Raw genomic sequence first — 12,558 nt, 5'->3', positions numbered from 1 at the left:
GGTGTACAATAGATTATTACAGTCTTTAGATTTTCTAAAAACTTTAAGCTTCTTATAATTTTAAATCTTTTATTCAATACAGGTATTGCGTATATACAGTCGAATCCCGTTATAACGAACGCCAAGAGACCGGAGGAATCGCTTCGTTAAAACGAATAAAGGAATTCCAGGTTACCTAACATTGTTCCTATGTAAACTTATTTGAGGGATTAGAAAAGTATTCGTTAAAACGAGTTTTGCGCTATAACGGGATTCGACTGTAGTGGTTAATATATATAGAGAGTTGGCGTTTGGGTTGGAATATTCAAAGTTGAGCGGGAAATCTTAACATTATCTCTATGAGAGAAACTTTGGTTCCAGAAGATTTTATCAGTTTAAGAGAGGTATCAGGACCGCCTTTATTAGATGCGGGGCCTGGTGCGAAAATTTCGAGACTCCTTAGTCCCGATTTTATATATTTTGTGGGGCAGAGGGAATCGGACAAACATAGATTCATGCATTATCACAGAATATACACGAATGCTGAAAAACGTATATTCAGTAAATCACAATTTTAATGAGAGAAACAATCCCAGAATTGATGAGAATTCAAAATTCATGAGAGAAGAAATTCCAAAATTAAATAGAGGAGAAAATCACAGAATTTTTTTTTGAAGTAATAATTCAGAATTAATGAGAGAGTAAACATTCTAGAATCCCGTGATGAAAATATCAGAATTAAAATCTGTTGAAGCTCAGACACCTTGTATACGACGAAACAAAAATGCATTTGATAAACTTATATTTTTCAGTTCTGTCACGTAAGTGCGGGGTCTCCCAAACCGCGGGGCCCGATGCTACCGCACCTGTCGCATGCCCCTAACAGTGGCTCTGAGAGGCATCTGTTTATCCGTTACTCACTTGGTTGACGACTCTCATTTCAGCAGTTATTGATGAAGTAGAAATTCGTAGAGGGAAAAAAGTTTTTTATAGTGTGAATGGACGGAGCTCGAGTTTAAAAGTGCTTTTAAAGCTATTTTTTGAACAAAACCATGAGGGGAATGCACGTGATTCAAATGAATTTTAAACGCACTGCACGCTTTGAGAACATAACTTTATTTTTATGTCTCACATGTTGAGTGGCGGAAACGCTGATGAGTAATTTAGAGACAGCCTGTTTTGCGCAAAGGAAGTGGTACAAAGAAGTACTTTGAAGTCGGCTCGTGGCATATACTGGAGAAACTGGAGAAACCGCGAGACACCCAGGCTCTGTCGCAAGAAGCAACGCAAGCACTTTGCCCCCACCCCCAGAGGGGGGGAACAGGGCATCTCCGGTAAAACCAAAATTTATTGATTCGTCAAAGATTACATATAGTGAAAGGAAATCAAAAATTATGTAAATCGAAGAATCAAATTAATCAAGTTAAAGTAAAGTGCAACGGGCACGGATAATAAATAGTCATGGAAAGTTGTATAAAAATCGTATCGCAAAAAACGTAATCAGAAATTTGATTGATCAAGGATTGAATCAAATGACAAGAAGGGCAGAGCACCTCATTGCACTCCGGCAGTTCAATACAGTCAGTCTAATTTCTCCGAGACGTCATTAATTAGGTTTGGGATTCATCCTGCTCCTCGCTCGCAAACAGTGCCACCAGCGCACTGTCAGGGTGAAGACGCGGCGATCTCCTTACCGGCGCTGGTACCGGAGTTGCAGGAGCTGGAGGAGACGGATCCCTTATCTCTTATCTTCTCGGGATGTTCCTCAAGGAATTTCACCATTTTTCTTATCTTTTCCTTTGATTCTTCTCGACGTAGTATGCCAAGCATCCATGGTCTGTGTAAATGGGCAGCCGGCGAACAGAAGTGAAAGGGCATCGTTTCTGGACAGCATGTGGCGTAGTGCAGGGGCGTGCCAGGCTCAAGACAAGAGCATTTATCGCTGGCAATCACTTTAAAGCGATGTAAGGTTGCTGGGAAAGGCCCATGACCGGTGACAAATAAGATGAGCTCTCGTGACCAGCCCCTGCTCCTAGTATCTACTTTCGTATGGCATATACTGAAATGAGGTAAGCTGCGCTCCGACTATAGAAATTCCACTCTCGGGAGCAGTTAAGCCGAATCTGCAACGCGTCACAGCTTCAACCCACGGAAAGACCCGTTCAGGTATGGCAAGCTCAGTGTGGGCTATTTTAATTGTCGATTTTGTGTAGTCATCAATCCGAAACCGTTTTTGCGTAGCTCAGAATAGCGTAGCGTGGCCGGCGTTGATCCGACTTAACAGTATAACGCATTGTGGGTAAGACGAAATACCTAAATGCATTTTGTCGTGTGTAAGCTGACGGGGTTCAACGTAAAGTTCCCTCCATATCTTTCAAGTCGTGCAGGAACGGTGTGTGGGATTTTCATTTGGACGATGTCAGTCGCGAGTACATCGATTCCGGTAAAAGAATCTCTACCAGGGCCAGTTGCCGTGGGCAACAGCGTGCAGATGAGCAGAGACAATGTCGGCTAGCTCGCATGTGAGCAGCCACATCATTCAGAACCATCATACATGCGAGTGACACAGTGGTTAAGATGACCGTCTTCCACCATGAAAGCAACCATCAGGTCCATCATCCTTTGTCATTATGTTAACATCGTGACATCCCTCCCGCACAGTGCTGTGAATTTCGCGAGATGGAGAGTCTATGAAGGGAGAGTCTACGGCGAATCTATAAATACGAGTCTATGAAAAGGTACGATAACAACTTCCGAGGAGAAGTTTTTATTATTCCTTTAATATCGAATCAAATGAAACATATCCAAAGGGCCATTGCACTTCCGACCGTGAATTAAACCAAGGTTATCATAAATAATAAGGAAGGAAGGAGAGGACTAATAAGTGAAGGAACTCGAAATGGAAAGGTTTTCGGGATCTTTTCATTAAAGAAGGTGAATGGCAGGCAAGTTGTGGTGCTTTCTTCGAAACAGGTGACCACAACTACTTGTCAGGAGAATCGCGTGACCATTGAAAAAATAGCGGAATTGGTTTATCGCGTGTCGGTATACATACGGTCAGTGCGATGAAGTCGATGACCACTCATCGCAGAAAGAGATGTAAGAGGGAGAAAAGAAAACGAAAAATTTATACATAATAATATGAAGCAGCTGGTTATAGGACTGAAGAGAAAAGTGTATCGATACAGTCCAACAATACTCATTGAATGATTTATAAAGACGTCTCACCTTGATTACGTCAGCGCTAAGAATTGTTTTTCCACCAGAAATGTCTCAGTCAAGGAAACCAACTCGTGGTTAATTTGTACCAAATTCATATCTCATGTATTATTACTTTTGCTGTATTTAGTATGTTGCTGTATTTTAGAAATATACGGCATCCACATTTGTTATGGGAATCTTTTTCCTCGGCCACCTCGTCGGGCATTTTGTCTGTTGTGGCCTGGTATTTGCACTTGTATTACAGAGAATTAAAACAACTTTCTCTTCAGATTAATGAATGCGTGTAGAGGTTGTGGAAAGCAGTGAATCGGTCGCACAAGATACTACTTTTACCATTTATTGTTACAGTCGACGCCCCTTATTGGAATCACGGATAATGTTATTATTCGGCTGCTGTTATCACTTTTGCAAAGAACGGAACGGAACAGTATCACAACATGGGAAAAAAATTGTTTATATTTTTACCGGGAGTTTGGATAATATCTTTTTTTTCCGTCGAAGTTTTTTCTCCTTCTGTTCGTTCTGGACATAAGGTTTAACACAACTTTTTTCCCCGTGAGTTGTCATTATCAGCGCTGCAAGACTATGTAGGAGTCTAGAAGGGGTTCTCTCTCCCCTCACTTGCTGACAAACCTTTCTGTATTTTTGTCGGATTTATGGTTGTGGTCCGTTTTATTCACACCTTCCGCTTCGCTTCATTACATAATTTAGCTCTGCTGATTGATACATTATGCTCAGTCGAGTATATAAATAACATCTTGCTGGATAAGAAAGAGTAAACAACTCTGTATTACCACATTAATTTCACTGATTAGTGACGTCAAATTCATAGCTTCTGCTCAGTTGAGCCCAGAACTTCGTCTCGTAGGTTTTTGCGATATTGTGGTCATAATAGCTTCTGCTGTGTTGATTTCACGGAGTTTTTCCTTCCAATTCATACTTTTCAACCTATCTAGTTCGCAATTATACTTTGCAGTAACGTTAATATATATTCTACTTCTGTGTCGAGTATGTAATTTGTTGAGTTCACTGATTGAATTCCCGATTTACTAATAATGTCCAGCTGCAGGGTACTGTGCCCGAGTGGCGTGGTGGTAAGATGTTCGTCTACCACCGTGAAGGTTGTCGTCCCAGGTTCAAACTCGAGGGAGGACGTAGATAAGATATTTTCCCTAACGAGCTTCAGGCATCCACCAGTAGACAGCGCTTTCATTTCTAACCTATTTCATTGATGACAGTAAATCCATCCCGTTGAAAATTTTGAACACTTCGATCATATCTCCCCGACACCTGCATTCATCCAATGTAAACGTTCAAAAAATAAAGTCTTTCGTCATAACCCAAACCCTGTGCGTGTGCAGCATAGTGATATGGCCAGAGGTGCGTCTGCTGAAGTAAGCTGCATGGTACCGTTCATTTCACAGTTTATGCGCCATCAAGTTCACGGCTTTTCTCTGCGTCAAGTTAAGCGTTTTTTTTTTTCAAGGTTGGCTGCGTGAAGTTCTCACTTTCCCCCCCCCCCCTCCCGTATCTTTACAATTATACTTTGTCAAGTTCATATATTATAACCCTGGTGGACATACGATATACTTCGGTTGTTTCCCGCTCTTGCTCCGTCAAACTCACATCTTTGCCTTTGTCAAAAATTTTCAAGCTGAGTTCTCTTTCTCTCGCAATTTCTTCCATATATTGTAAACAATATTTTCATGGCAAACTCATCAACCTAATCGTTTTTCAGTTCGTGGTTTTTTTAGTGTTTAATTTATGGTATAGCTTATAATGCGTAGTTAGAGCTTAATCCCTTTAAATTTAATCTAAAAACAGAAAGGCACTTAACAGGGCTGTGACAGAACGCCACTTCATCAGCCTGTTAGGGCGTCATTAAGTTATAATTAATGGTAAAAAAAACCCATTAATTATAACTTAATGATGTCCTAACAGGCTGATGAAGTGACGTTCTGTCACAGCCCTGTTAAGTGCCTTTCTGTTTTTATTTCCCCTCCAGCCTACTTAAGCTTTCTTTTCCCCCTATATTAACAACCCAATATGGGTAATATTAAACTCTAAGTAGTTTAAAAATAATAAAATATACAACCATGGTGAAAATCGCACTACTAGTCCAGGATGGCTAAGAAATGGCTAAGGGGTATGCACTGTTTGCCAATTACAGTCGGAACCTACAGGCCACTATGACATATTTAGAATTAGGAAATTTAATCTCCTCCAGTGACTTATAAATAAAACAACACTCATTTTTTTAAACAAAGAGATCTTACAGAGACCGATGCTAACAAATCGCTACATGTTGTGAACCAGGTGCAACACGAGTCCGTTTCGTAAAATGTACTTTAGACACCAATCTCTGTGCACCTAAAAAAATTATGCTATTTAAGGGAAAAATCTTATAAAATTAATATTTTCAAAACAAAATTTTATTGAAACTTAAACTATTGAAGAAAAGAAGAAAAAAAAACCCCCGATTTCACATTTTCTCTTGTTTTTTCGCTGAAGTGTAGAAAAAGTAAAGAGATCGCGGTACATGTTATAATGCTCGCGTGAACGTTATCATAAAAGGAAAACCAATATGCATATAAACAAGCACCAGAAACACGAAGCGAATGCTCAGTAAATAACATCCATCCCTTCAGTACAAAAAAAAAAAATGGCTGGCGTTATTCTCTCTCCATAATGACTTTGGCATAGATGTGTATGAAACATGCGATACATATTTTAATAAATAAACTGTAACACACCATTGGCGAATCTCATAGAAGACGGTGCACACGTCTGTGTTATTTCAAGTATCGATGTCGAAAAGAGATAATGGTTTTCTCTCAGAGAGAGAGAGAAGCTTGGGCCTTGTCTGTCTATCTCTCTGGCTCAGACTTGGCTCAACAGCCTGTGTAATGGTAATCGAAAACCATGCAAAGGGGGGGGATCAATAACGCAGTTAATTGGAAAACGCATCCAAAACATGTTAACGTGACGCTGGTTGCCTTTTAATCACGCTTATGATGGATTTTTGGGAAAATGTTTTCCTGTATTTATTGCCATAAGTATGGGTGTGGAAATAGGGGTTGCCAATATGTTTCGTACATTAATTCTTCTGTAATTCGTCATTCATCAAAGTATCATTACAGCGACACCGTTTTAAACTATTAATCGCATCGTAAACGAGAATCGCTCATAATTTATTCACTGAAATCGGTCCTTAGGTGAGGATGAACAAAACTCGTGGTGTTTGGGAATTCTGAGATGGATATTAAACACGTAACAGCGGTGTTAATTCTACATGCAGCGAGATGCAATTGAACGGTCGTAAGGGCACCTATTCGATTCATCGTTAACCGAAAGTTCATGTGATTTTTTTGGCATGTCGATGCATTGCCGATGCATGACACTAGTGAGGCAAGTTCTTCACACTGTCGGCGCCATTAATGTACCGTAATTCCTTGCGTATATTTCGCTGTTTCGTGAAAACGTTTCACCGTATGATGAACCGTAGTTGCGTATGGTTCATTAGCGAGCCAATAATGCAATTTTAATGTGGAAGGGATTTTCAGTCATATTATTGCGAAAAAAATGTCGAATTTTCCTATTGATATGCAGGGTGCATAGCAGAGTGACACCACAATTTACTGGCGAATCCTAGAGGCATAATTATAATTGGAAAAGTATCCAAATAACGTGTGGACTTCAAGTACGTCATTCATATTGCAAGGGGATCGTACAGTTATTACAATTAAAAAAAACTAACTTTTTATGGATAACCCATGCTCAAAAACCCAATCAGAAGGTTCTTTCCCTGTCTCTCTCGAGGCCAACAAAAGACGTCCCACGTGTCTGAGTGCAATATTCGATGAGTAAAAAAATAGAGGGAATATTGGACGGACAATCATTCTCCGTTAGTTTATGCTGTTTTTTTTTTTTTTTTGGCTAATTTTCCTGAATTTTTTGAATTCAAATCTCTCAGCGAATATTACACTTTGAAACGAAACGTGAAATTTCTTTTGTTTCCCTCAGGAGAGACAGGGCAGAAACTTTCCGATTGGTTTATTGAACATAGAGTGCCTATAAAAAAAAAAAACTTTCGGCAAAGTATGCAATCCAATGTGAATCACATGTGGAGGCCCACACGTTATTTGGATTTTACATCTTCCTAATTGGAGATATGTCTCTAGGTTCAGCGGTTTCCCACTACACTGCGGTGTCAGCTGCTGTACAAACATCACTTATTATTTTTATTTAGTAATTAAAAACAAATAATATTTAAAATATTCATCCTATTCGAATTGGTCTCTCATTTTCACTTCGAAATATGGAAGACAAATGACACCACCACCAGAACACGAAATACGCATACCCGACACCATAATTACCTTACGGCAATAGTTCTCAAAATGTACGTAACGGCTTCTTCGAGGGGTGGAGGGGGCGTTGCAAACATTCATCAGGGAGTGTCGCGGCGAGCTCGTAATATTGATGTTTCCCTTATCCGTTCAACATTAGATCTCTATTGTGGTTGCCCGAACAGGTACACATCAATGTTGCCGAGTTTTTTTTTGGTCCGGTGGTTTGGAGCGGCTCTTCTTTAGGAAATTCTGCTAACATGAATTAGAGCAAAGAAAGCCGCGGTTGTGACATACGTTTGAAACCACCAACTTAGGGTCACATACACACAGAACATACGTTCCGGAAGGTAAAAATTCCTTAGAAATTCCGTAGGGGAATGTTTACGAATTGCATGAAGCAATATTACTCAGCGGATGCAATGTGATGTTCAGCTGGTCTGAACTGAGAAACTTATTTTTTAACGTAAATTGCTCGCATCATTCGTAGGAACAAGCAACTTATTACATTAGACCAGAACTTTAGAAAGATTAACCAATATATAAATTTTTATTTTTAAATCAATTGTTTCATTAAATTTTAAATAATGGTTGAAAATTTATGTTTATCTTATAATGTTATCCGATAAACGTATTTGTCATGAGTAGTTTATAATAATGTGTTGAAACCAATTGTCTCAATTAGTTCAATCTTCTTTTCTTCGCATAAAGATGCATTCTGACTTGCAGAATAGGTGGCAGCACATTAAAAAATTATGACATCTTTTGCTGCAGAATCAAAGTGTTCGTGCAATGCAGTTACAACGGAAAAGCACGTTCCTGTGACGTCATAACCTTTAGTGACGAAACAAGAATGGAAATGGCTCTGCTGGAGATGTTTAGATAGATACCTTGCCTCATCAAGTTTGAACAGTAGTTTGGTCACGCGTTTGCTGAAAAAATCAACATGTGCACTATAATTTGCATAGAAATACGTTTCCTTATGAGTAGTCAAGGCTGTAGGCAACACATAACACGTAAACTTATAGACACCAGTGTACACCAGTGTACACCACTTTCTGGCTTGCGTTAAAAATTCCTCAATAGAATATTCCTCAATCGTTAAGACCTGCATCTGTGGTTGACCCCCCTTACAGCGGCAATCTCGTCTTCTGAAAACCCTGTCATTTCGGCAATCCCCAGCCTAACAAGCTCTGTATAGTGAGCTTTTCCTGATAGCATATTTTCTCTCTTCCCTCCGTCCTGTCAATCAACTGCCAGTGGGTGGACTTAGCTTTTGTTCAAAGACTGATTACAGAAGGGGAGAGAGAAAAAGAGACGATGTTTTTCCTTTCCCTTTGATGTAGTTATACGAGTACGCGGACAGCATAAAGAACAGAAAAATACAGTATTTTTATATATCTCTTCCTTGTTTTCATTATTATTATTATTATATTGTGTTGGGGAAAGACGTTTATCAAGCATTGTTTTCAAGAGGAAAAATATTTAAAATGTTTAGGTATTTCCACTTTTTCGGTTATAATACGGATTAGGGAAAATTGTAGAAACCGGTTAAAGCGTTAAGTACAGTCAAACTCTGTTATAACGATATTCGTTGTAACGACACCTTATTTATAACGTCAATAGCTGGTGGTTCAGACGGTTCTTTCTCATAGAGAATAACGTTCATGAACCTTGCTTATAACGTTGATGAAAAGTATCACCTCGGATTTGAAGACAACTTTTGCGCCACTTTTGTTTCCGTTTCAATGACATTTTCCTAAGATTAGAGCTGATTGATTACATCCGGGGAAAGTTCGTCTGTTGTTCCGTTTGTACTCACCGTTAAGAAAAAAAAATTGTCACATGTTTGATGTTCCGGCTTCCTCGTTGACATGACCATTACACGAAAACATTTAAGTATTCAATCCCATCCCAACTTTCCCGTTTTTTTTCACAACGAAGCTTTCTTTAATTCCCAATCTTTACTAGAACCAGGAACGAAGGTAATTTTCATCACTTATAAAATGTGTTATGAAAATGACTATAGATATTCATGGATCCAAGTGCTCTGGAACTGTGCCACGCATCACCCAACTGATCCGTAATTTATGCCGCGAATCACTTAAATAATCAGAGAATGTGCCGCGGGTAACTTTAGTGATGCAGAACCGCACTGGGGGCCACTTAAATGCTCTAAAACTACGTCACGTCACTCAAGGGATCTCTAAATGTGCCACGGATCGCTTAAATGTTCTGGAACTGCGTCTCGGGTCATTTAAGTGATCTGAAAATGTGCCACGGGCCGCTTAAATGCTCTGGAAATGTACCACGGGACACTTAAGTGATCTGTAAATGTGCCACTTAGTTCATATTTACAAAATTAGGTTTGAGGAGGGCAGGCCAAAGCAGATAACCCCCAGGGCCATATTTGGTCAGCGGGCCAAAGGCGTTTATGCTATTTATCATTATATGGCTGAATATTTATCATTAGATTTCTTTGTCCCGGGTCATTTAAGTGATCTGAAAATGTGTCATGCTCTGCAATTGTACGACGGGACACTTAAGTGATCTATAAATGTGCCGCTTAGTTCATATTTACAAAATTAAGTTTAAGGAGGGCAGGCGGCATCAGATAACCCCCAGGGCCATATTTGGTCCACGGGCCAAGGGCCTTTATGCGATTATTCATTATATGGCTTAGTGGGTGGGTCGCAATGTGTTTATTAAAGATAAATTTTGAGTTCATAGCCTTCAAATAACATTGACATTAACAACAAAAATTGATTATACCCACATATAAAGGTATTTTCTTCCGAAATTTCAATTAAAAAAAATATCTTTTTGCATTAAAAAAATAAATTTTTGATCGTTGGAGGGGAGCATGAGCCCCGCCCCATGCCCCCGCGTGTACTACGTCTCTGATTCCACCAATATGCGTTAGGATTCAGAGGGGTATAGTTGATGACGAAATTTTGCTGACAAGGGGGGCGGGTCAAAAATGGCTAAAAATTTGCTTACGTTATACTTGAACGGCCTCTTATGGATAAATAAATTGTTTCGTTAATTTTTGAATGATAACTGAAGATTTATCATACTACGTTATGATGTTATTGAATGCGTTATTCATTCTGAATAGTAACAAACCGGCAATGTAAATGCAATAGATCATTGATCAGTTCTCTCTCCCAGTCTAATTTTCAATTAACACAAAGACTCGTTCTGACTTGCCTGATAGATGCCATTACCTTGAAACACGATTACTACTGAGCCGTTAATCTGACCGCTTTCTGAACTTTGTGACCACATACCACATCTTTATTTTCCAAAATTTGACAACTACGCTCCGTGACTTTTCCTAATTTGTCAAAAATAATCTTGCGGCTCAAAAAAATATATATATATTTTGTCAGTCATATTTTCATTAATTTTTTAATAACTTTTACCTATAACTACCGAGCGGTCATTTTGAAAGCAGTTGAAAATTCCGTTGCTTATAACCGGTTGTTTTTAAAGACACCGTGAATCCATTTCTAAGGAAATGAAATGATTCATTTTTTCCTCTAATAATTAGCGTATAGTATCCTTCATGTCTCGTTAAATTTCAGGCAAACAGGCAGTGTGTTCCGAAAGGAAAAAAAAAAATGAGTTAATTTCTAAAAGGCCGTAGAATGCATTTAAATAACCTATTTTTTGTCTCACAAGTGCTTCGTGGTAAATAGGACACGAAGGTATTCACACGCGACAGGGCCGTCGTTTCAACTTTTTCCGGGCGGGCAAAGAACATGTACTCAATGTAAAGTACGTACTTTATATATATATATATACCATTTCTGGTGTATTTTTAAAGCTTGGGCCCCTTCGACTCCCCCCCCAAATGACACGCGATCACAGTCGGAAACAGCGTTTTCCCGGAGATCTGCACGTGCGCGACTGCGCACAGCCAAGAATGATGAACACAAAATTACTACTAAAAACACTACACCGTCCATTGAGAACTTTGTACATTACAGAACCTGTTTATAAAAATCAGCGTAAAAGATGTCATAACTGAAGATACGTGAAATGAATCACGAAAATCTGTGAGCCCCTGGCACGTGCCCCGTGCACTAAAACTGTAATTTATTAAGGAAATACACATTTTCTGGATAGTAAGCAGCGTTGAACTCGGGAAGAAAAGTCACCTTGTCTTTGCCGATAATGAACCCACGTCCTCTTTCAAACTGGGCAAGTGTGCTGTCCATATACACCACTGGAGACACGGAATTTATTAATTAAATTTTTTTATGATATGCAAATTAAAAAAAGAAACAGCGTCGAAACTGACCTACGAGAAGGGGGGGGGGTCTCCACGGTGTCTTGACCTTCAGTACAGGAGGGTTCTGGCACACAAAGGCGACAGGCCCACAACGGTGCAATTAATGAATCATTAAACTTCAGTTATAGTTAGAAAAATGTATGACAGATGGCAGCACTACACGTAACAAATAACATTGAAAACAGAAACAAACTTGACGTTATTCATAACACACACGTACACCCACATTCCGGCATTCGCCAGTTCGTTAGCAATTCCTTAGAGGAATGCGGACAAGTTCATGCACGGTTAAGTAATAGTAGTAATACGGGAGTGGGGTCCGCAACATGGAAATGTTTGGGAAATACTGGTTGAATAACTGGCTGATGCGAAGATGAATTCAGGAAAGAAAATTCAACTGCTTCCGCAGGGAATCGAATCACCGTCCCCTTGCAATCTACGACAGTGCGCTAGAACACTACGCTACAGAAGCTTAATGGGGCCGTACATGGACAGTCTTACCTATACTGACATTTTTCAACAAATGGCTGCTTATAACCATACTAGCCATTCCGTGGATTCATTGAAAAATTGAACTGAAATAAATCGAATGATTCTCTTATAGATGCAAAAGCCTGACCCGAATTCTAGGCTGTTTGGATCATACTTAAATACGCACAGTCTTTTAAACATTTTTTATGATAACGGGTGGATTATGCTATTGAGAAACGT

General features: G+C 39.4%; 1 protein-coding gene across 1 annotated transcript in view; it reads left to right on the top strand.

Moving 5' to 3' along the window:
• LOC149083577 (uncharacterized) overlaps nt 1–12,558 on the top strand; it is a 158,986-nt gene that overhangs the window by 55,763 nt on the left and 90,665 nt on the right. The window lies entirely within an intron of this gene.

Source organism: Pholcus phalangioides, unplaced genomic scaffold, assembly GCF_987345545.1.
Source record: "Pholcus phalangioides strain wild (caught in Gottingen) unplaced genomic scaffold, Ppha-v1.0 ptg000008l_1, whole genome shotgun sequence".
NCBI lineage: Eukaryota > Metazoa > Arthropoda > Arachnida > Araneae > Pholcidae > Pholcus > Pholcus phalangioides.
This window is presented reverse-complemented; position numbering and strand designations above follow the sequence as displayed.